The sequence below is a fragment of the Lygodium microphyllum genome, chromosome 4 (genome assembly GCF_053477565.2).
Source record: "Lygodium microphyllum isolate KBCC chromosome 4, Lygodium_microphyllum_v1.1.10, whole genome shotgun sequence".
Taxonomy (NCBI): domain Eukaryota; kingdom Viridiplantae; phylum Streptophyta; class Polypodiopsida; order Schizaeales; family Lygodiaceae; genus Lygodium; species Lygodium microphyllum.
Genome location: NC_141138.1, coordinates 58132948 through 58156557, shown reverse-complemented (window position 1 = coordinate 58156557; position 23610 = coordinate 58132948).

The following is a 23610-nucleotide window of genomic DNA, read 5'->3' as shown; positions in this document are numbered from 1 at the left end:
CTGGCTTGGGTGTTGGGAGAGCTAGTGGATCTCCCTTTCCGTAATATGGTTGTCTATTCCCTAGATAGTAAGGCTAATGGTATGGTTGTGGATATGGAAACTGCCTCGATAATTGGCAATTTATTGCATCATGGTGAAACCTACCACAATTATCATAGGGCTGGATCTAGAATCAATGCACTCAACTAAAAGGTGGTTTCCTCCACAATGCATGCATTGCATGTGACATCGTGTGGGCCTTCTCATCATCTATTGTAGCCTAGAAAACTCTAGCTTCACTTCCACCAACTCTTGGCTCTGTTTGACACTCTTTCCCTTATCTTGGGTGCTTTGGTTAGATCTTTCACCAATGGTCCTATCCCTTTTTGAGGTTCTAGATACAATGTTGTCTTGAGTTGTGGGGCTTGAGGTCCTCTCCTTGGGTCATCCACTCATGTGGCTTCTTCAAAGACTCTACCTAGCACATCCCTTTGTAGGATTGAATTTCTCACCAAGGCCTTGTAAAGCTCTTTGCTTTGGATCCTACTTATGAACACGGTGGAGACTTCTCGTTCACTAGGTTGCTCTACAAGGCGGTTGGGATTCTCTTAAAGAAACTCCGCATGTGGGTGACATAGTCTTGGATATTCTCCTTATCCTTTCGACTGATGTTCATCAACCTAACGATGAGATTATTAGAGTATCCCACCTTAGAGAATCTCTTGATGAAGAGACTCTTGAGGTTATTAAATTTATTGCATTTGACATTGTTTAGACTAGTATACCATGTCATCCTTTGTCTCCTAGGCAAAGCGCAAAAGCTTGTGTACATTGAGCAAGGTCTGTGAGGATGTTAGTCTTGCATACTTGCTCAAACTTCTCCACAAAGCTATACAATCAGGACTAATACTTGTCAAGTTGCTTAGCAACCACAAGTATCTTGGTCTAGCTCTTAGAATTCGGGGTGATTCCTAGTCGTGCTAGCAATGTAGTCACTAGGGCTATTCCACTCTGTTTTGCAGCCATGTTGTCTAAGAGTCACTTCATAAGAAGTTTTCTCAGCATAAGGTTAGCTTCTAAGGCTCTCTCCTTCTTAGCATTTGATCCTATTCTATTTTGGTTGGTGAGTGCTACGATGCATTGGAATTCATGCATTTTTATGTTTTGCCTTAGCTTTTGAGCTCACTACTCTTGGTTGTAGGCATCCATGCTTTGTAGTGCTTTCCTTGCCAACCTTCTCCCCTCCTCTAGATCGGCTATGATGTCCTCGACTAGTCTATTGTAATACTCCATTTTAGTTTACAGGTCATACCAGGTCATCAATTGCTGGATGTCATCTAGGAATTCTCTCAAGTCAAGCTTGTCATTTTTCGGGTTGCTCGCTAACATGTTACCAGTATCTTGGGGCTGGAGCATCGATCAGATTGATCAAGTCTACGCCCCTAATTGTGCCTATCATTTTTTCTAGGTCCCTATTATACGCTTGAAGTGTGGTCTAAAGGGTAGTAGGTTCAAGTTGTCCATCCAGCTATTGGGGTATGGTGAGTGACCATAGTCATTCTTGGATTGTCGGGTCTCAACTCTCATGTCAATCAGCTCTATTATTCAATTCACCCACCATCAGAGGACGTATAGGGGTGTCCTACATCTAGGTCTTGGCCTCTACAAGGTTTAGTGAGGTCACAGTATGTCAGAATTTGATATTCAATTTTTTCATTTGATTTGCAGGTTTTCCATCTTATTCCCAGAATCAAACTGTCTGATTGTCCGAGTTTGAGTGGCTTGTCTGAGTTTGAGACTAGATGAATAGTCCAAACACATGACGATGAAAACGAGCACACGGTTGACAAAAATTCGATGCGACACTTGCTATACTTCTTCCTAGTCCATGGAAAGCTCTAGAATAAAACAACGAGGGGTCAACAATAAAAACAACTCACCTATAGCCTTTGAATATGCTCAGTCTTGCAGCAATCAAAGCTCTTCTTGCCTCATCACTGCCTTGTAACAAACCTCTCTCTCTCTCTCTCTCTCTCTCTCTCTCTCTCTCTCAACACTAAATGTAGAAATGAGCTCCCCTTTTCTCTCTCTACCTCTTGAACCCCTTGTTCTTCAGTCTTCCACTCCCCTTCTTCTCTCATTCCTCTCTCAATGCATTGAAGCCCCTTTTTCTTCCTATTCTACCCTATTTACAACAATAACCCTATTGTTTGTTTCTCTGTTTTTGCTTATTTTTCCTTACCTAAATGCATCCAAATCTCAAGCAACCACTTACACTAAACCAACCACTTACCTAAATCCAAAAAACCAAAAAAACTTACTTGCAAAGGAGATCAAATACCTCTTCAACTCCCTCGCTTCTTACCTATCTCAAGCATTGATTTGGGGCAAACCCTACTTCAATGCTTGATTCGTAGCATGCAATCACTCAAAGCTTGAATTTGTTAGTCACAACAATGGAACCGAAATGTGGGAGCTTCTTGCTTGACTTCCAAGACCCACACATTGCTTATTTTTTCAAGTATTTTAAGCCAAGTGCAATGGCTACCTCTCACATAGTCCTATGTTCTCTCACACCTATGAGTGTAATGAGCTTACCTCCATGCTTGACTTGATTGAGTTACCTCTATGCACTCCAGTAGCTCCATGATGTTCAAGCAAGATCGATCCTCAAGCTCCAAGCTCTATGCTCCATTGCTGTGTGCAAGACAAGAGAAGAGAAGGGAAGAAGAAGAAGAAGAAGAGGAGGAGAAGATGGAGAGCTTCTCCATCATGGTCCCTCACCTTGACACACTCACTCCCTCACTCTCTCACACTTTCTCTCTCAAGCACAAGATCAAGTAAGAAAGAACAAGAAGAAGAAGAGAAAAGGAGAGCTAGGTTTGGCCACACACAAGAATGAGCTTCTTCATTCACTTTTTGCCTTTTATACAAAACCCTAACCCTAATCCCCTTTGGGCACCCATCCCTTTTTTACATGCTCAGTCATTTTAGCCAAGGTCCTATTTTTCTATTCCCTTCCTATTTGCATTGTGTCTTCATCCATGCCTGTCTACATTTATAAATTGCACAAGAGGGAGCCTGGCCCTCTTTTACAAGGATTTAGAGTGCACTTTTATATTTAAAATACACCTTTTCTCTTTTACACTTGCCTTGAATTTTTAAGGTTGTCCTTATATCTTTGGCCCTTTTTCCTCCTATTTTTTTAGTTGGGATGCCTTTTTTTGCTTTGGCCTGTGGCTTTTTAATTTCCTTTTTGCTTTCTTTGCACTAGGGCTAGCAAAGTTGCTCATGTCAAAGCTATCCTCAATTCAAGCCCCAATTCAGGATGAAGATGCCATTGCCATTCTCCTGAAAATTGTAAAGAAGGTGTTTCGAACTCTTGTAACTACTCTTGCAAATGTCCCTAATATAACCTTGGAAAGAACCATCCGATCTTGTTTAGATGAAGAGAAGAGAAGTTGGAAAGAAGCCAACACTCATCAAGCATCTACTTCAATAGCTTGTGATCAACTCTTGGTTCATACTGTTTATACTAAATGCTCCTTTTGTGATAAAAAGGGACATATTGTAAGAAATTGTTGGAAAAAATAACCTAACAAAATGAAGTGCAACAAATCTAAGAAGATAGGGCATATCACCAGTAAATGCCCTACCATCCCTGAAGTACCAAATGAATTGGAGGCCAACAATGTCTCAACAACACCCGATGATCAACTCTTATAAATTTATAAATCCTCTACATAATAAGCAATCTCTTGTAGCCTAATTTATAAAGGCATCTGATTTTGATTCGGAGGGGGGGTTGTGGAACAGTAACCTTTCTTGTAATCCAATCCCACTTTGGCATTGAGGGGGGTGTTGAGAGATAAGCATGTGAACCCACTGTATCCAAGGGTGGATAAGGGTAGATTGGCGTGAATGGACTAGAAGGTAGGGAAAATCCTATCCCTACCCATCAAAAGGCTATTTAAATATCCCTAAGGGTCACTCTCAATGTGTGAGAGTACCCTAGTTATACTTGTGAGCAACTTACTAAGCACGATTTTGTTCTTGTACTTTGAGCACTCTTGTCCCTCTTGTGCACACTTCCCATGTTGATACTCTAATATTATAACAAATAAGACTTGATACTCTTCAATGTCTTGCAAAATTGACATGTAAGTTGAATAAAAAATACCTTCAAACATGGTGAAAATTTTATTGTCCTATTGTATCAGTAAGAAGAGGCATTCAATTCTCAACCATTTGTATCTACAAGGGATTGAATTCAAGGGCAATCTCCCCCCTTTGTTCCTCTTGGTTACACTGCTTGAAACGTGGGATACATTTCGTGCTGCTATGTGTGTGCCAACATGCCTACTAGTGGGCAAGACTTATAGGGTGTAGAGGGTGCACTCTTAAATGAAGAAGTTAAGAGAAAGAATGTTGATGCTTCCTGCACATCTCATGCTTTGACAGTTAGAGGAAATAATGGTGGGAACGGTAATCATTGCCGCAGGAGAGATTCTTAGTAGCCTTGTTCTCAATCACGTGGATAGTCTCACAATAAGTCTCATGGCCATAAGTCCTCATTGACTTGCAATTACTGTGGGAAAGTAAGGCATATTCAGCCATAGTTCCATAAAATGCACAAGGACAAGCACAAGGAAAAGGGCAAGGGTAAAGTACATGACAAAAATGATAATCACAACATTGTCCCTAGCAAGTTTGGCATTTTAATATTCAAATAGAAACCATTAGCATAGATAGATAGATAGAGAGAGAGAGAGAGAGACTACAAAGTGTCATGAAATCACAAGCCATTATATGCATGCTGAGCTGATCATCTCAAGTCTGAGGGACCTCTAAGGTAGGGGTCAATGGAAGGCTTCACTAGCTCAACATTGGGACCATTGGATAGAACCCTTATCATTTCAAGGACATGACCCACTTAATCAATGCCTATCTCTTACCTAGTTAACTGACATGCATAAAAAAAATGAACTAACCTACCATTTGTTGAATGATAAATTGATTTGAAGTGGTTATAGTGAGAAAGCTTACTGAACTTATCGCATTGTAGTCATATACCTTGTTGATGCATGGCTCTATGTTCCACATGCATCACACTCCATGCTCATCTACTTGCTATCATTGTCATCATGCCATAAGAGGAGTAGTTGTATAGGCAAGTTATAGGAGAATAAGAAATATTCTTGCTACGTCTTCCTCACTCTCTCACACTCTCAATCTCAACACTCTCACTGTAATATTTTCGATCGAAATATTAAGGAGCTTTGATCCCTGCACCCCACAAAAAAACTATGCAAAATCATCTCCCGCATCGACTAATGACGGTGGCCAAGTGGTTACCCCATGCGCGTGATAAAAATCCCCATCTGCGAGGTGCAATCAAGGCCGGGGTTCAAAACCGCAAAGCCGCGTGAGAACACCCTTATGGGAAAAAGGGCAAATTGGATAGTGAGTAAAAATTAGGCAAATTTTTTAATTAGTTATCCCTTCCCCTAGCTGATGCATGGCTAGAGGAGAGGGAGTGGGAAAGGGAGGTGTAGAGGTGGAGTGCATAGGGAGAAGAGAGGAGCATGAGAACTCCACGTGTGTGGAGTCTCTCTCCCCCCCTTAGCACTATAAAAACACCCTTTAGCGTGGGCACAAGGGGGAGGATTAGACAAAAGGAGAGAAGAAGCTGTCGTGTGTGCTGCCGCTGCCATCGCCATTCCACCGCCACCACACATCTGCTGCCGCCCTCGCAGCCGCATGCTGCCATCCTCAGCTCCACGGCCTCCATCATCATCTCCATCCCCTGATTTTCATCGTCATCTCCTCTCGCCAATCATTTCCCTTTCCTCCCACGTCACGTCTGTGACAGGCTTGAGAAGCTTCCATAGAATCTTCTAAGGATAAGGCCCATAAAGCTTGTGCACGTGGTTTTCACCCCGGGTGCTTATAGCCCACACTCGTAGCTCCAATTCCTACGCAAGGGAAAAGGTATTGACCTACAGGTGGCCTTAGAGAGTGAAAGTAAAGGCTAGAAGGAATCCGCGGAGTCCATAAACATTCTACGTCTATGATGCCTCCCAAGAAGATGCAAGGTGCACCCGCGGGAGGTTCTTCCCCAAACATACACATGGACATCCCCACGAGCCCACAAGCCCAAGTTTTACTATTTTAATTCCACGTAAAAAAAATGCGTTAAGCACGATAACTTTCATGGAAAGGAAGCACTTATGCCTGCTTTTTTTCACCTAGCCTAGTTAAAATGCATTTGGGGAAAAATTGCCTACCCGAACGATTCACTAGAATTAATGCATGACATGCAATTGGGTTATTTGCATTTCCAGTGTATGAATGTAAATTACCTATCCAACTTATGAGCTTAGTAGCATGTTGCCTTTCCGTGCATTTCAAAGTGACAAGTCTAAATGCATATTGCCTAGGGTTAAAAGATGAAGTTATTAAGTGCATCCTTGTTTGGCCGTGAAAGAACAAGGGCATCTTGCTTTTAGTTAATAACTTCCTTGTTATGACTCGCATGGAAAGAATTGTTAACGTCCGTTGCATAGCATGGAAATAGGACCATAGACTTGCACATTGCATGCGAAGATGTTTGTCAAATGGATTAAAGGTTGCATGTCACATGAACTTCATTAACAATGCTATATCTAGAAAAGGGTTGCGTGTTACATATTCGTCATGCGTAAAATTCATTCATCGTAGTTGCATTTAGGAAAGGTTGCATGGCTTATCAAAAGCATGAAATTCAAATGCTTAGACAAAAGGTTGTAGGTATAATTCCTTGATGTAAATCCTAGTAGGTCCTATGTAAGCTAATTATCATTCGTCATGACTTTACTAAGAAAAGTAAAAGGGTTATTGCAAACCTTATAGAACATAGATGTAACAAATCGCATACTTGCACGAAATGTGATATCTAGCAACTATTTACACCTTTAGAACAAGGTTAGCATCTCTAGGAAATAATCGTCCTTGTCGCAAGACAAGTAGATCATTTTAGCTAAATCACTTGTAATATTATAACCGTTAGGGTTTCATATAGGCATAACTAGTCGATACGATAAAAACCTCAAGTACTAGCTAGGGCTTGGCACGTCAAAAATGCAGCCTAGTATCGTACTTGGACGCCGAGTCGAAACCCTCAAACCCAAAGGTCCCATCCACATTCACGGAATGTTTTGGTCAATTGGATGCCCATGCAAACAACGATCTAGGGTTTCTACCCTAAGGATCGACCGACCTAATGTTAAAACTCGGATTGAGTTTGGAAACCCTAGGACCGTGGCCTAGTACAATTAGGGTTGGGTTGGGTAAGAAGACACCCTAAACCCTGCATCTTGACTAAACATACTCCTCGACAAGAAATGCCGTTGATGGGTGAAATGATCCTATGAGTTAGATGCGACACTTGTGCGATAAGTTGCAACGTCGCATGGCTTTGTGGTTTAACCACAAGATAAAATTGGCACCCCTTGGAATAAGGTTGGCAGGTTCTAGCGCAAGTCTAACTTGCAAGAGGATGAATTGACATCCTGTTACATCACCTTTCTTGGGCTGATTTTCCAAGTTAAGGTTATGCTTTGCCTAGTAAAGCAAAGGATCAATCAAGTTAGAGCAACACACATCGCCACAATTTACTGTCTTAATTTAAGAAATACTAAGGTGTTGGTTAATTTGGGTTAATAGGATATGACCCTATCCCAAGGACAAAAGGGTAAACAAACAGACCCTTGGGGATCTTGCCAAGCCGCAATTGATCCCGAATCAGATGCTGGACGCATTCGGAGAGGAGGATTCACTCCTTAGCAATTGGCCAATTAAATGACCACTAGATTGATTGTGTTTGTAATAGTTTAGGAGCATTGTTTGCATTGTTTGCTCAAGGAACTAAAGATGGAAAGATAATTAATGCTTCAGGTTGAAGGCCTGAAGGGAGAGGCAGCATCAGTTACCCTTGACTAGTCATAGGGGATGACGATGAGGATTTAGCTATGCTAACATATAGGATTTGTTGTGTGACATTCTTGTTGTCAACCTTAGTTGGGTCCATTGATGAGGTTGAAGTCCCTAGTGGTTTGGGTTTCCATCTCATACTTTTTTGACCTTGATTAATAGTAGTTGGTGGTGGTTGGGGCTTATGATTCTCTATTTTTGTTGGTCATTTTTTGTGAGAGCATTGTGGGGTTGTTGGGCATTGTCACATTTGAAACCAGCATTAAGGCTAGGCATGTGTTGAGCTTTGTTGTGATAGGGGGAAGTACACAATTGAGAATATGAAAAGATTCAATGCTTAAGTTAAGTTTATTAGAGTGCATATTTTGAATTTTGGGCCAAGATGGTGATGATGGAGGCATCATAACCACTATTAAAGTTATGATTTTGATCATGCCTACAACCAACACTCCTAGATTTTTTGGTAATAACCAAATCCATATGTTACCTGCATAGTACCCTTGGATGTGTAATAAGGTATTGGAAACCCATGATGGGCTTATACTTAGTCTTCTCCAACTTCTAGGTCTTGGTATATGGTAAGTAGACTTAGTTGGGACTTTTTACTAAAGGGTGATATTTCGAGTTTTTGGATTTGGTCTTAGGGACCCACTTTTTCTATTGTTTTGGCCACTTCACTGAGTATTGCTTGCTTATTCATTTGCATTTTTTGTATTTCATTATTATTCTAGCATTGCTGAGGTCCAAATGGATATGCTAGGCAATTGTGTTTTCCATTTGAATGTCATTTTCAATAATGTTTCCTTTCCAACTCCCTCTATGTGTGGGAATATATAGAAGATCACGGAAAGGCTCTTAGCCTCAATGTTTACAACAACCTTGCATTTACCTAGTAAGGAAAAGGGGATGTTGCCATATGGATTGATCCTAGTAGTTTTTGGAATTAGTTGAGGTTGTTCTATTTTTTTCCAATCATGGTATATGAGAATGTTGTGGTCTACCCCTTCATCAATTAGGGCATTGAATGCATGTTTTCTCCTTGCTCTAATCCTAAGCCTTAGATAGGCAAGTGGTATTGGCTCCTTTAGGATTGATCATTGTGATCTTGATAGCATGTACAACAATGGGTGGTGGCAACATTGGAGGCTTGTGCAGGGGATGAGTAGGCAAGGATAATATTTCTTGATGTGGCTTCCATTGAAAAACCCGATCCCCTTCATCAATTAGGGCATTGAATGCATGTTTTTTCCTTGCTCTAATCCTAAGCCTTAGATAGGAAAGTGGTATTGGCTCCTTTAGGATTGATCATTGTGATCTTGATAGCATGTACAACAATCGGTGGTGGCAACATTGGAGGCTTGTGCAGGGGATGAGTAGGCATGGATAATACTTCTTGATGTGGCTTCCATTGAAAAACCCGATCCCCTCACCCTATGGGGTTTCTAAATCCATATTTATTTTTTTGTTGATCTAGTGTACACGGAAAGGTCTAAGTCCTCTAAACTTCATTTTATTTGTGACATTTGAACATCCTCTAGAATTCATTTTTTATTTGTGACCTTTGATATAATACAACAATACGTTTAGAAACATTAATCTTGAGCAAGCCTGGGGGGGGGGAAAGAAGGTGAGTGTCCTATCTCCCCTCTTTTTTTTTGAAAAAAATAAAATTGGGAGGTGAGGGGGGGTTAAATTTGTGTGTGAAAAGGGGATTTGTAATCCATATTGGATATCTATGTTTGCATGTGAGTTAGTGAAAAAATTTAGGGGAGATTTCAATCTCACACTCTTTGGAGTGAAAGGGGTGTGTATCTTAGTAGTAGGCAAGTGTGTGCATGCATGCATGCACGCATGCACGCACGTAGGCACACACACACACACACATGCATGCATGTGTATGTATATATATGTTTACATGAAAATAATAGGGGGAGATGAGACTGTCCTTTTGTCCCCAATGATTGAGAGAGAGAGAGAGAGAGAGAGAGAGAGAGAGAGAGAGAGAGAGAGAGAGAGAGAAAATAAAATTGGGAGGGGAGGGGGGGTTAAATTTGTGTGTGTGAAGGGGATTTGTTTTTAATCCATATTGGATATCTATGTTTGCATGTGACTTAGGGAAAACATTTAGGGGATATTTCAATATCACACTCTTTGGAGTGAAAGGGGTGTGTATCTTAGTAGTAGGCAAGTGTGTGTGTGCATGCACGCGCACGCACGCATGCACACATGCACACACACACACGCACGCACACACACACACACACACACACACACACATGCATCCATGTGTATGTATATATATGTTTATATGAAAATAATAGGGGGAGAGGATACTGTCCTTTTGTCCCCAATGATTGAGAGAGAGAGAGAGAGAGAGATTATTATATAGTAAAATATAATTAATTTTAGGGGGGAAAGAAATTTGTTGATGTGATGTGGGGTGGGGTTGGGGTGGGATATGGTGGTAGGATGGCAAGCCTGAGGGGGTGAGGGGGTGGGTTAGTTTTTTTAATAATTGTAGAGATTGGGGCCGGTCACATGGTAGTAGCCTAAATAGAATACCCCTCCTCTCTTTCATTTTCTTCTCCTCCTTTTCATAATCTCCTTTCCCTAAGGTTTTTAAGACCTTAAATTTGTATCCTAATCCTCTTGTTCACACATACTCAAGAGATAAGAGGTGAATGTATTGAGAAATAAGACATAGGTATATACTATGCCACATAAATAAAAGAGGGGCTATGTGTAAAGAGATGTGACAACCAAAAGGTATCTATCACTTTAGTGAGATACGTAATAAGTATCTTATTGAATGGTAGAGAAGAATGAAGAAGAAGAAGGAGAAGGAGATTGCTTGAGTCTCCATATCTTATGCCATTCTTTGTTTTGTTGCACATCCATATCAATTATTTTCAATTGATATGAGAGCGCGAGTGTAGGATTAAAGGAACATATCAAGGAGCATGATGAACTAAGGTCTATGTTGAATTCAAAGCTTGTTGTATGCCATTGAACCAATTACAAATCCTCTTATAATCCAACCCAAAAGCAAGTATACAAATTCAAGAGTTATTGTGGTTCAAATTTGGGAGCTATTGAGGTCATTTTGAGTGCATTTTGTAAGCCATGGAAGGTTGCAAATGGATAAATGATAGCAAGGTCTAGATTGGTTTTTAGATCATCTCATATATTGATTGTTAGAAGTAGGGGGACTACTTAAGAAAGGGGCCTGCTGGCGAGAAAGAAGCATAGGGCCAACTTGCCGAAGCTCAAGGGCTACTTGAAGTAGAGGGCTTATGTTTGTCAGTAGTAATAAAGGAGAGAAAGAGAATATTACTCATCATTTGTAGTGGCTAGTGGGCTAAAGCTCATAATTGAATTCTTGCAAGATGATAGGATGTGTTTGCCAAAATAAACATTCCCAAGCCATGTGAGAGGCATGATTTGTAGTGGCTAGTGGGCTAAAGCTCATAATCAAATTCTACAACATGAGAGGATGTGTTGGCCAGAATCAACATCTCCAAGCCATGTAAGATTCATGATGAAATCAACGCCATTCAAAAATGGTATTTGGTAGAAAGAATAGCCATTTCTTCTTTTAATCATAAGATCTTAATTTTATTATATAAATCCTTAGTTAATTACCCCTCTTTAGACTAGGCTAGAATGAATTAATTCAAAAATTGTGTGCATATTGGAGCAGACCATGAACTGGTTACTTGACAAGTTGTTTTCACACTCGAGTTCTTGAAACTAGTAAATTTACAAACTCATTTATTGTTTTGTGTTCACATTGCAGTCCTATTGAACTAGTTGTTTAAAGACCAAAACACCACTATTAATGCCTTTTTTGGGTGTAAATTTGAAGGGAAAATTGTTAGAAAAAATCCAAGAAAACTAATGTCAATTGATATTTTCTAGAATTTCATTGTGGAAAATGATCAATTTTAAACATGTTTTTTGATTTTTTTGGGTTATACATGCACTAGCTGAGCCTCGTTTTGTTGAGATGTTCAAGCTCAATCTACCACTACCTACTAACATGACAATTGGGTGTGTGTAGCTATCAATCATGTGTGTGTCTTGAATAAGTCAGTAGCTAACTTAACTATAGTTAGAGTTCGTGAATGGTGGTTAGTCACTGGATCTAAGTTAGATGTACTTCGAACTTTAAGTGTGATGAAGAATGAAGATGAACACTGAGAGTTGTTGGCTCTCTGTTGCTCCTATTTCTCTATCTTTCTCCTAACATGGTATCAGAGCCATGAACTCCCATGACCCTGCAAAGTGTGTGAAGCTTGGTAGCTTGGCATTGGAGTTGCAGGAGCTAGAATGAAGAGATCTATGAGTGGTCTGCAGGAGTAAAGAGCTATCTTGGAATGTTGGCATCCATAGCTCAAGATTCAGGTATGTTTATGTGGTCTACCTACCAAACAGTGCTCAGAACCTATTGAGGCTTGTTTGTAGGGGTTATTGGTAAGCATTGGAGCTCTTGCCAATAACTATTGACCTAAACAAGTGCAACAACATAAAAAACGTGGGTAGGACATGTTGCATCTGTTTCTGGACTGATAGAGAACATCTTCCATCTACTTGCTTGTATCTCATTGGGAGCTATATTGAACTTCATTGTTGTCTACTAATGCTAGGTATATGCCTTTACTCTCATGCATTTGGGGATGGCCTTGAAGAGTTTAAAACTCAAATTTGGAAGGCAAGACCAGGCTAAAATATGTATGTGAATGTATGATAGATTATGCTTGACAGCTAAAGCACTGTGATGCTTACTTGGTACCCATCATGCCCAAACTTTTCCAGATGGGATGTGGACATCTTGTGAGATGTCGTGGGGTGTAAATAATCCAAATCTGGAGGGACTAATTTTATTGCTAGTTATATAGTGAGCTGGATGTTTATAGCCTACACAAAGCTTGTTTGGCATTGCTACTAGTCATATACACTACTATTGATGCTTATATGTACCTACATTGAACCCCTAAGGTTATGGTATATGTAAGATATGTTTTGATGCTATTTTCAGCTAAAAATACTTAATTTTTCACAAACAATACATTGATAATTACAACATTGAACTGGCTGAAAATTGTCTATTATAGTTATGGAAAACTGAGCAATCATTTATGCCTATGTGATTGTGTATTGTTTCCTACGAGTCATGACACATGTCTAATGTGATTTGAGGATGTTTGTGGCCTAAAATTGCTTTAATTTCACAAAAAGAATTGTTGTTGGAAATTGCAGACTGTGATATGTAAATGTCTTTAGGAATATACATATATGTCCTGCATACAGTGAATGAAACCTACTTAGCATGCTACTGAACATGGTTGTTATGACATATGTCTGGAGATGTTTGCCATGTTTTTGAGTTGAGAAATCATTTTTTTGTGTGGTCATCTTACTGTCATAAATTTGAGGACTAAAATTATTATGTGCAAAGAGTACTTGGTCTACAAGGAGTCAAGCACTATCTATTTCAGAAGACTGCACGAATACACAGAGTTGCAAAGATGGCAAATGCTAATAGGACTAATAATAAAACTCAAATAGTGGTAGAGAAACTCCATAACAACAACTATGCTTTCTGGAAGTTTAGGATAGAGAACTTTCTCATTGGAAAATCATCTAGCATCCATTGGGACTGAGGTAGATGATGAGGATTTGGTGGCTATGACCTTGGGTGGTCTAGGGCCAGAATACAAGTCCTTTGATGCATCAATATTAGTTAGGGATAAAATGCCTGACTTTAATGAACTTATATTCGTGCTTAGCCATGAAGAAGTGAAATTAGGTTGAACTATGAGCTTGAGTAGCTCTAAAAACAAAGATATAGCTTTTCACTCTAGTTAGAGAGGTCATGGTCATCTTAGTAGAGGTTCTAGCTACGGAAGGGGAACCTAGCAACATGCATCTTAGCATGGGTGTCAGAACCTAAAACAGGCATGACACTGGCTCTAAGCACTAGGCAGGCCTCTCTATAATCAAAGAACGCATCCCCTAAGCCTCGTGACCAAGAGCGTCTAAGGGACACAATGCCCTAACTTCTACCGTAAACTTTACATTTGTTTTGGATTGTAGTCCAACGGTTAAGCCTTCCCCACACTCCTCAGAGGGAGTCCTTACACATATATTAGTGAAAAAACACCTCATAAGCACAGATAGAAGAAGGCACCCCTCAGCTGAATGTAGTGGCCCCCCTTGTAGCTCTCCTAAACCTCGAGGATTAGCCCCTTGATGCGCCGCTAACACAAGTAACACGTACGCCAAAAACTCCACTCTTGTTTTCAAATGTTCTAGGAGATAAGATATTTTCTCACTTAATAGTTCCTCAAGGAAACCGATTGTCCAAACCTACAGCTTAGGTATCTCACAAGTCAACATAGGTCATATGTATAAATACAATTGCAACGCATCCAATGACACCATGTGTTATGCATAATGTAGCTATGTATGAACCATAATGCTCATTCATTTATGATTTAAAAATCAGCATTGTGAAGTGCAAAGACATTTCTTTCAATTATTTCAGCCTACACGTGATGCTGCATTGCTAAGGGTTAGCACCGAGCCTTCTTGTGTTGCTCGACCCTCTTAAGCTTAAATTATAAATGTCCTATATGGTATGCACAAGCAAATAGATCATAATTTTGAATGTTATCAGCAACTACTCACCCTCAAAGCCCCTTATTCTTCCTACTGTTTAGGGTATGCACTATTGATAGGTATAGAGAGCTGTATTTCATGTTTTTTTCTTGTAAAAGCGGTAAAAACTATACTTTAACACAAAGATAAGGTTGAACTGAGGTTTATCCCTCATGCTCCAACCATGTTATACATCCACAAACATAAATCACATTTTTTCTTAATTTTCTAACGTAAAAATCTAAAATTTTTCATTTTTACTATTTTTCTTCATTTATTTAGATATTTTTTTATATTTCTAATTAATGGGTTGGGATTCATCACAATCACTGATCGTTGATTTCATATTCATCCGTAATCCATATGAACCCCAAAATCACAATGAAACCCCCAAAATTTATCATTTCTATGAAAATCCCATAATTACGAGTTTTGCATGTTTTGGTATAAGGTATTAAATGACTAAATTTTCTAGTTTTCTTCAAGATTTTTGATATATTTCAGCATTATCAATCAAAGGCAACCATTTCCAAACAATTCCATCAAACATCTATCATGAAATAATTAAATCTATTATTTACGCATAGAATCACGGATTTGGAGACGCGTATTTGATGGTTGGGAGACCACTGACGCTCTTTCTTGGTCTGCTGACACTCTCTCACAACCTAATCTATGACCTGCTTCACTCCAATTCCATCATTCTATGTGCATCTTCCATTAAAATCCACCCCCTTCTCCTGTAGAATCACACATGTGAATAGGCAGAGAGAGAGAGGAGAGAGAAGAAAGAAAGACTAAAAATCAAAATTTTGATTCCCTTCATGAAAATCAGCATGGTCACAATCAAAACGAAGCCCTCAAAGAGTAGATCAGGGATGTGCAATCATCTCTTGATGATGCCCAACATTGGAGAGGCATAAATCTCCACAAACTTGGGGCGCAAATTTTCCCTGCTCACAACATCAAATTTTTAGTTTTATTTCATTTCATTACATTTACATTCATTTGCATGTCATTTATTAAATATCCGATTCAGTTCTCACATGTTCACACCTCGGCAAGTGGATTTTTACATTTTGGAGGGGCAAACCAGCTTCGATTTCAGATCCGTCTAGCTGGATGGCTTTGTGATGTCAAAATCTATAAGTTTGGTCACTGTGATGTACTTTCTGGCTCCTCAATGACATAGTTGCTCTAGAGCGCTAAACCTTGCGGAGATTAAATGGGGGGTCAAATAGACTTCGATATTGAGGAACGGAGACTTGCATTGGGTTCGTGGCATCGAACTCCATCTAGGAAAACTATAGCTCATCAATCTGTGATATTTTCATTTTGCATGGAAATTTGGTCTTTTACAGCCTCCCAGGCTCTTTTTCACTTCAAAAAGGGTCTTTAAAATCCGCCCTCAATGGGCAGAGTCAACAAGGATGTGCTGGTAGAGGTGGTGGATATTACAATGCGAAGGGGAGTTCTTAGTCTAGGGGCAAATGATTCTAGCATACTCAGTCTACTCATGAAAATGCTAATACGAATAAAAATTGTCATTACTATGGTAAGCATGGCAACATTACAAAAGAGTGTTGGAAAAAGTAGGTTGATCAGAAGGGTAGATAGTAGGGTCATTATGCATCTTCTAGTCATGTCGAGCCTAAGACTAGTGAGAGACTATTTGCTATGACTTATGCACATAATAAAGGCAAGCAGTAATGAAAGTTTGATGATTTCTGGTATGTAGATTTTGGTGCCTCAAACCGCATGACACCAGATGTTGAGTGGTTTGATGAGCTGAAAACATGTGCTAAATGACTATGTACGGGGAGATGATTCTCAACATGACATAACACACATAGAGATTGTTCCTTTGGTTATGCTAGATGGTAAGAAAAAGCAGCTACATGATCTATTGCATGTTCCATTGATCACCATGAATTTTCTATCTGTTGGTTAGATGGTTGAGCAGAACCTGCAAGTATGATTTAATATAGATGGTTGCTTCATAGAGGAGTATGGTAGAGAATGTAGATTAGTTAGATGGTTTCTTCATAGAGGAGTATGGCAGAGAATGTAGATTGGTTGCTAAAGGCCAGAGACATGGCAATATATTTACACTAGATGCAAACATCCCTGAATTGAATGCCACTATGTTGCTCATAATTGGGCAAGTATCTGTTGAGACATTAATATTTGGCATAAGCAGATTGGACATATTAATGTCTAAAAACTAAAAAATATGTAGCATAAGGAGCTTGTTACAAGGCTACCAAGGTTTAAGTATGATGATTTAGGACATGTATGCTCAACATGTCAATTTGGGAAACAAGCTAGGTTTCCATTTGTCAAGAATACATGGAATAGTAGCAGACCTTTACAGCTTGTGCACTCACATTTTCAGGGCACATAATGCATCACTTGGTGGGTCTCGATACTATGTGACATTTGTGGATGACTATAGCAAGTACACATGGATATAAATCTTAAAGCATAAAGATGAGGTGTTGGAAAACTTTATAGATTTTAAAACTCATGCTAAAAAAGAGCATAACTGTTATGTCTCATGCTTATGGTTTGATGGTGGTGGAGAGTATGTTTCAAAGGAGTTTGATAGATACTTAGTAGAGCATGGGATCGGGAGGCAATTGACTTGCAGTACACTCCAAAAAAAAATGGAGTTACTAAGAGAAAGAATATGGTGATTGTGAGGCAGTCATGGACATCATAAATGAGAAGGATATGTCATTGGATTATTGGGCTGAAGTAGTACTACAGCTATCTATGTGATGAATAGAACACCTACTACAAGAATACATGAAAAGATACCTTATGCAGGTGTATGGCTATAAGCCTGATGATATCCAACATTTGAAAGTTTTTGGCAGTATTGCATATGTTGATGTTCCCAATGACAAATGAAAGAAACTTGATCTAAACCAGTGAAGTGTGTTTTCCTTGGATACTCATAGGAAAGAAAGGCATACAAGTGCATTGTTCTAACTACACAAGAGATCTTGCTCAGTCGTGACATCATGTTTGATGAATTAGCATCTCTGTATGGTGCTAAGAAAGTTGTAGTATATGATGACACTTCAAAAGGCACGCATGCTGAAAAAGGATAGGAATATACTATTTCTACTAGTGGACCTTCTCATTATGCATCTAGCAATGTAAATCCTTGGACAAGAAAACTTCACAGCCATGCGACTCCATCCACTGACATGGATATGTCAGTGGGGGGGGAGATAAAGAAAAAGATAAGGTTTTTGATGTTGTTACAGGTCCATTGGCTTTAGGATATGACTCCTTTGTGAGAGTCTGGATAGCGAGTTTGACATACTTATAGTGGTTACACCTGAAGTTAAGCAGAGATACATATCACCTCATGAGAGAGTGGAATCTAGTTCACCTCCATTGTGGAGATCACAAAGAGAAAGGAAGCTAGTGGACCAACTTACCTACATTGGATACTTGGTGAAACATTATGCATAGATGATAGAGGTGTAGAAAAACAAAGAGCCTACATTTTTTGCAAAAGAAGTTGAGGATGAGAACTGGTTCAAGGCTATGGATGATGAATATGAGGCTTTGTTGAAAAATAGAACATGGGATTTGGTTGAGTTGCCTTTGCAAAAATGACTATTAGATGCAAGTGGGTCTATAAGATAAAATGTAATTTTGATGGCTCACTAGAGAGGTATAAAGCCAGATTGGTTGTGAAAGGATATGCCCAATAATATGGATTAGATTATGAGGAAACCTTTAGTCTGATTTCTAAGATGCAAATTGTATAGACTATTATTGCCTTGGCTATATCCAATGGTTGGAATTTTTATTAGATGGATGTTACAAATGATTTCCTGAATGGTGATTTGGTAAAAGAGGTTTATATGGATTAACTAGAGAGCTATGTGCATCCTAACTATCCGGCATATGTATGTAGATTGAAGAAAGCATTGTATGGCTTAAAGTAAGCCCCATGGGCTTGGAATGCAGTGATTACTTCCTACTTGCAAACACTTGGATTTTAGCAAAGCAAAGCTAATCATAGCCCATTTACTAGGAGAACAGAGGCAGGATATGTGATTTTGGTGCTCTATGTAGATGATTTGGTAATCACAGGTGATGACATATATGGCATTGATTACATAAAAGCTATGTTGCAGAAAGAATTTCAGATTACAGACTTTATGGGTTTGAAATTATGTATATACTTTATGGGATATGGATTATACAAAAACAATATGCACACAATATGTTAGAGAAGTATGGCATACTAGAATGCAAACCCATGGATATACCACTAGAATAGAATGTAAAGCTAGCTATTGATATAGGAAATGTGATAGAGAACTTGATTATGTATATACAGATGGTTGGGAGTCTGATCTATCTCATGATCACTAGACCATACTTGAGTTATGCAATTGGTTTGATTAACCGATTTATATAGAAGCCAAGGAAACCTCACCTAGATGCTGTGAGGTGGATTTTGAGATTTGTGAAGGGTACATTGTCTTATGGGATGTTCTATGAGCATGGTAAGCTTATCGAGCTTACAGGTTATAGTAATGTGGATTGGCCTAGCTATATGTATGAGAGGAGATCGACTAGTGGATATGCATTTGGTCTTGGTAGTAGCATGGTCAGTTGGAGTAGTAAAAAACAACCTATTGTGGCTCTCACAAGTATAGAAGCAAAATATAAGGGTGCAACATTGGTTGCATGTGAGGCTGCTTGGCTAGTTAAGTTGATGTGGATGACTTGGGAATTCATGTGGATAAATTAGTCAAGATGTATTGTGATAACATGAGCAGTGTGCTTCTAGCAAGCAATCCAGTTTATCATGCTAGATCAAAGCACATAGAGATACATTACCTTTTTATCAAGGAAATAGTTTTTGGAGGCAAGATATACCTCATACATGTGAAGGCTAAAGACCAAGTGGCTGACATCTTTACCAAATCACTTGGTAGGGAGAAGTTCACTCATTTTAGGTTGCTGCTTGGGATACGGGAAGTGACTTGAGCTTGAGGGAAAGTGTTGAGATATTCAAGCTCAATCTACCACTATCTATACTTATATGATAGTTGGGTGTGTGTAGCTATCAATCATGTGTGTGTCTTGAATATGTTGGTAGCTGACTTAACTACAGATAGAGTTAGTTAGTGATTAGTCACTAGACCTAAGTTAGATGTACATTGTACTTTGAGTGTGATGAATAATGAAGATGAACACTAAGAGATGTTTTCTCTCAATCGCCCCTATTTCTCTCTCATTCTTTTAATAATTTTCATTGTTTCTTGCTGGATAGCTAATCTATGATAAATGAGCATGATTGTATGGGTGTATGTGACACTAATTGGACACATTTATGATAGTGATAGTAGTGGAACTCTATTTATGTATATTTTCTTGGGTATTTTTAATGCCTTTTGATCACAAATTTGAGCTATTAATGTTGGAACTTGTTCATATACTTGGATAGTGATTTGACACATTGCATACTGCTAGTATTTCTAAAATTACAATTGTTACAATATCAAAAGCTACACGGATTACTCAATTTGTTGGTGATAAATTGACTAAGGATAAGTACAATGTATGGTCCTACCACATGGAGAATTTTTTTATGGAGAGAGATCTATGGTACCTCATTATAGGTAAAGATGCATGTCCTAAATCTCTTCATGAGGCCACACACAACAAAAGAAGGCATATAAGGACGGGACAAGTAAAAATAATAAGGTCTTGCATTGAACATCTTTATGTATCTTAGAGACATTGATTTTGCACATTAAGAAGACTAGTATATGCAAAGATACTTGGGAGATCATTGAGGAGATGTATGATAGTTGTACAAAAGCAAGAAAGGTATAACTAAAGTAGAGATTGCACGATGCATGACATGGTAATCAAAGCATTAGTGACTATGTGGTGGAGATAAAATAAGTTGTGGAAGATCTTCCATCGATCAATGCACTAGTTGATGAGATGACGATTTGGTATTTGTTACTTTGAATAGACTTGGTCTTGCATACAAGTCTCTTGACATCTCGATTTTTGTGAGAGGTGGCTCTATGCTTGATTTTGAAGAGTTGCTTTTATTTTTAAAGAAGAAATTAAGTTGGGGGCCTCAGTGCATCTAGTAGTGGGAAGAATGCAAGTTAGAATAGTGCATTTTATCATCAGAGAAGCCATGACAACTCATCTAGAGTTAGAGGATCTTCATATGGTTGTATATATAACTTTCCAAGTGGTTGTAGCACTTTTGGATGTGGTGATTCTATGTCTTAAAGGCAAGGGAAGATCCTACTCTAGAGGTAGAGGACGTTCTAGTCTATAGAGAGATTATGCATGTCATTACTATGGGAATTTTGGTCATTTTGAGAGGAATGCCATCATAAGCAGACTGCTATGTCTAGGGGTCAAGGAAGGACCAATTTGGGCACTATGTAGGTGGATATAGTGGTATTTGGTATGGTTCTAGAGGTGGTTCATCACCTACAGGTCATCTTTTTACTATGGAGCATGTACTTGGCAGTATGATGCATCCCCTTAGAGAGGTTGATTGGTTTTTGGATTCAAGAGCTACATACCATATGACACATCATGCAGAAGGGTTTTATATAAAGCAAAAAATGAAATGTGTATGTGGCTAATGAGATGATACATTGCATAAGATAATTCTTATTGGTAGTGTACCTTTGGTGATTAGACATGGGATAGAGAATAAGCTTAGGGGGATGTATTCTATGTGCTTACCATCACTAAAAATTTGGCTTCACCTTGGATGCACAAACTCATATCATATAGAGTTCTATATTGAGATTTAACATGGACAAGATATATATGTTGAGTTATGATATAGAAGAATTGGGCATGTTAATTTGCAAATGCATAAGTAGATGCAATCTAGACAGATTGTTGATGGGCTTCCGCAATTTAATTAGGTAAACTATGATCAAACAAATATGCAAGGCTTGTCAATTTGGCAAGTAGTCTAGACTCCCAATTACAAAGAAGGGGAGAGTTGGTACTTATCCTTCATAGATGGTATATTAGAATATTTGGGGTCCATGTCAGAATTTTTCTTCAAGTAGGAGATGCAAGTTTTAATCACTTTTATTGATGATTTCAACAAGATGACATAGATGTATTACTTGTACCGTAAAAGTGAGACTTTTGAAAACTTTTTGGAGTTTAAAGCTATGGTAGAAAAGAAAATTGGGAGTTATATAAAGTATTTGGGATCAAATAATGGAGGAAAATATATGTTAAATGTGTTCTCTTATTATTTGAGAGATGATGGGATCAAGAGACAAGCTACATGTAGAGATACACCATATTCAGATGGTATTGTATAAAGAAAAAACATGATTATTGCGGAAGTTGCAAGGGCTATGATGCATATACCTTTGACTTATTGGGATGAGGAAGTACATAATGCAATCCATATTGTGAGCATGATACATGTATTTTTGCCTCATCACATGTCTCCATATGAGAAGATATATGGAAAACACCTAAAACACCTTGGAGCCCCGAGAGGAATACCAAGGAAAAGGGAATTCTCTTGCAAGAAAATCTATCTTGTAACATCAACAAGCTTGTTTATCATGTTTCATATGATCACAATGAAGAAAAGAACACCAGGCACAACAAATCTTCATGCAGCATCATGTAGATCTCCCACGGATTTGATAGAATCAACCATATTCTTCAATATCTTCATAAAATCCATCAATAGAACAATGAAAGCAAAGGAATACACCATCTTTGAATGGAAATACATCACATAGTATTCATCTTCAATGTCTTCATAGTCTTCTCTCTCAATCTCTCATATACAATCACTCTGTTTGAGTAGAATTGGCTATCTCTGACTCTCTCTCTCTCTCTCCATCAATAATACATCATATCCTCACTAGAATCTCTTAAAAATCACTCTCAATAATCCTTCTTAGGTCGTGGATACCCCTCCCAAGAGGTATGTCTAATATGAAGAGTCACCAGAGCCACTACAGTGTCCTTTCATAGCTCACTACTATCACTTCACTCTAGTCTTCACTTGAGTCTTCAGCAGCTACTTCTTTCACTTCTTTCAGCTCTTTTGCACTTGTATTCACCTCTTTCCAAGGCTAGAAAACTTTCCTAAGCTACACTCTCATCCATCAGAACACATACAGAAGCATACAGAACAATCACAGAATAGTACCAGAACAGCTACAGTACAGAACAGAACAGAACAGAGACAGAAGCTCTACAGAAGACCTACAGAAGGTTACAGAAGGTCATCAAAACCACATAAATCATACTTAAACCATTCCAAACTCTCACAAACCATTCAATAAGCTTTCACAAGATCTCAATCTTCATCAATCAATACTCCATCCCTCTTTACAGAAGATAATCAGAACAAAACAGACCAAAACAGAAGGTATACAGAACCAATCAAAACCTATTAGAACATCACAGAACCACCAATAAACATCATGAACTTCCAAAACACAATCAATATCATCCAAAACACTCTCAAACCACTTCCAAATCAATCAAGTATCTCATAAAATCAACCATTCAGCTCTCAAAAACAACAAAAATCAGCCAAAAAACAAGTCATTTCAACACTCAACATATCCCCACACTTAATAAGGAAGCATCCTCGCGACCCAGGAAAAAGGGAATACAAGTGCATTTAAAATCACAACGTTAATCTTCAATGATCTTCTCAAAAAGAATCCATCCACCACGACCCCAACTTATAACCTATTTTTGATATAAAAATACAAAGAAAGGAAAACCCGTTTTACAGGAACACTTCGTATCAAACTAAAAATCACAACAAATTTGTAAAGGATATAAGAGTTTTCTTCTTCTTCATCAGCATCAGCTTCAACTCTGCAACCACGACCCCATCACCACAATTCTCCGAAATGTAGCTCGCACGCGAAATCCAATAGGAAACCACCACGTTCGTATTACATAAATGAACTCACAACACAA